The sequence below is a fragment of the Myotis davidii genome, unplaced genomic scaffold (assembly GCF_000327345.1).
Source record: "Myotis davidii unplaced genomic scaffold, ASM32734v1 scaffold544, whole genome shotgun sequence".
NCBI lineage: Eukaryota > Metazoa > Chordata > Mammalia > Chiroptera > Vespertilionidae > Myotis > Myotis davidii.
Window position 1 is genome coordinate 2,173,467 of NW_006297018.1, and position 2,550 is coordinate 2,176,016.

Consider the following 2,550-nt stretch of genomic DNA (forward strand, 5'->3'; position numbering starts at 1 on the left):
TTGATATATGTAGATGTGTTTCAACCCACTGATGTCATTATTCTTTGTGATGTTCAAATTGTCCCATCTCTAGCCAGTGGGAGCTTCTGGGCCCTTCTTATAGGGCCCAGTTGCCTTTAGTGGCTTCCTTGCTAATCTGACCAATGTTCTTGGCTCCTCTTGTAGAGTTCCTGACCTAAGTCTGGATCTGCTTCCCTCCAAGGGTGGGAACCTTCTTGAACCTTCTTATTCACCTGTGGTTTCACTTTCCCCAGGCAGTGATGAGAGTACTCCAAATGGAACATTCCTGTTGAAATGGTCAAAATAAGCCACGGTGACATAAAAGTTATTTTTAGCTGAAGGTATTTGAGTTCCTGAAATCCATTATCTGCCTAAGAGCTTAGCACCCTAAAAACTAAATTGTGGTAAATCCCCTTCTCGAGAGCAACTCTAATCCTCTCAAAAACCAGGCAGGAACCAGCCAGCACCCCACTCAGACATGGTCACAAAATTATCATGTCTCCCACTCATTCTCTTCCAGGACTGCTTGCCTCTCCAAGGAAGAGATAGCTGTTTTACATTTAAATTGTCCCACGAACGCCCTTCTCCCCTTCCCCTTCACCTATTAAGGTGATATAGAAGCCCCAAATGTTAATTGCCCTTTGAGTCACATTTCTTTGTAAACTCCCATCTATATGTATAAAAAGGCTTAGTGACTGACTGTCCGTCTGACCGTCCAACCGGGCAGCCAGTACATATGACATACACTGGCAATTTAAAAATAAACGTTGACTCCTGCACTTCTATTGTAGAGAATGGGGGAATAGCAATATTAAAATATTTTGTATTTTAATTTTATAATACTATATTATATATACTATTTTGACATGTAATTTTTTGCAGTCACGTAATTACCTCACAAATCTTTCTTCTAATTAATTTCCTTTCAATGTGCACAAATCCATGCACAGGCCACTAGTTAGTTCATAAGTGATTAAAATCTATGTTCCTGTTAGTTTGAGTTTAATATGCAGGCCCCCCAAATACTGAACCTAAGAGAGTAGAGGAAAAGCTTTTCCTCTCCAACACTGTTCCGATTTTCCTCCTCTACCACAGATCTGTATACATAGCAAGTGATGGGCTATTGCCATCTTTACAGACACTAGACACTTTTCAAATTTAACTTGTTCAGATATGAACTCACCCCTTTTGTCCACACCTAAGTCTGTTACTCTTTATTATGGTCTTTGTCAATACTGGGTATCAGAGGAGTGATGGCGAACCTATGACACGTGCGTCAGAGGTGACACACAAACTCATTTTTTTGGTTGATTTTTCTTTGTTAAATGGCATTTAAATATATAAAATAAATATCAAAAATATAAGTCTTTGTTTTACTATGGTTGCAAATATCAAAAAATTTCTATATGTGACACGGCACCAGAGTTAAGTTAGGGTTTTTCAAAATGCTGACACGCCGAGCTCAAAAGGTTCGCTATCACTGACTTAGAGTCAGGTCAGAACAAGACTCCTTTAGAAACACAGATTTCACCCATACCTCCTGAAGTGGTCTTCTTCCAGCTCTGGCTAGACCAGCCTCCTAACAGCACAGTATAATCCTGGGCTCTGCCACAGCTATGAACTGTTTGAAGACTCTAGAACCGCTGAGGACTCTCGGCCAGCCACATCCCTTCATTTGCATGAGGCTGTGAGAAATAGCTTTGAAGAAGTTTGGCTGTCTGCGCAGGCCAGTGTAGAGGATGGAGAGAACACGGTTTCTGGGTCAGAAAGGTCTATTTGATTTGATTTTGACACCGGCCCATGAAGAAGAGGCTGAGCTATGCAAGCCCAGTCATCTCTGAGAAGCCCCTCTGCAAAAGCTGGTGTTGAAGGGAGAAAGGCACTCGAAGGTATAGATGGCTTTGCAGGCGGGCACAGCAGAGACAGAGCACAGACAGCAGAAGGATGCAACCTGAGGCAGAAGGATGCAACAGCTGTGATATGAAAGACAAATCAAGGGGAACGGCTGAGCAGGGGGCTTCCAGGAAAAGACTGGACATCCTGCCAGGCACTCAGGTAGCCTCGGAGCACTGAGGTTTGATGAATGTGACCTTGTTCTCACTCACGGCTGAGTCCTGAGAAAAACTGGGTACAAAAGCAACACCAATCCCTCATTACCCAAGTCCCTGCCCTCATCACTTCCCCTCTCCAGACCCACATTCCTTCAGTGACCAACTCTTACAATTCTAACTTCTCTCTAACAAAAGGTTCTCCTTTAGTTAATAATCTCTCTCCTGGATTACTGCACTGCCTCCTAGCTGATCTTTCTGACTATAGTCTCACTCCCATTCAAGCCCTCCTCTGTTGCCAAGTACGCCAAACACTTTTTTCTATTTTGCCTCCTACCAAATATATTTATATTTATTTGCAAATTGAAAATGCTCTACTGAACCAAAACTTAGGTATATTTTAGAATGTGCAAAAAAGAGAAAGTAAAAGAGAATGAGAAAAATAAATAAATAGATTTGCTAACAGTTTCTCTCACTTTCGCCAATCAATAGTCTTACCAAC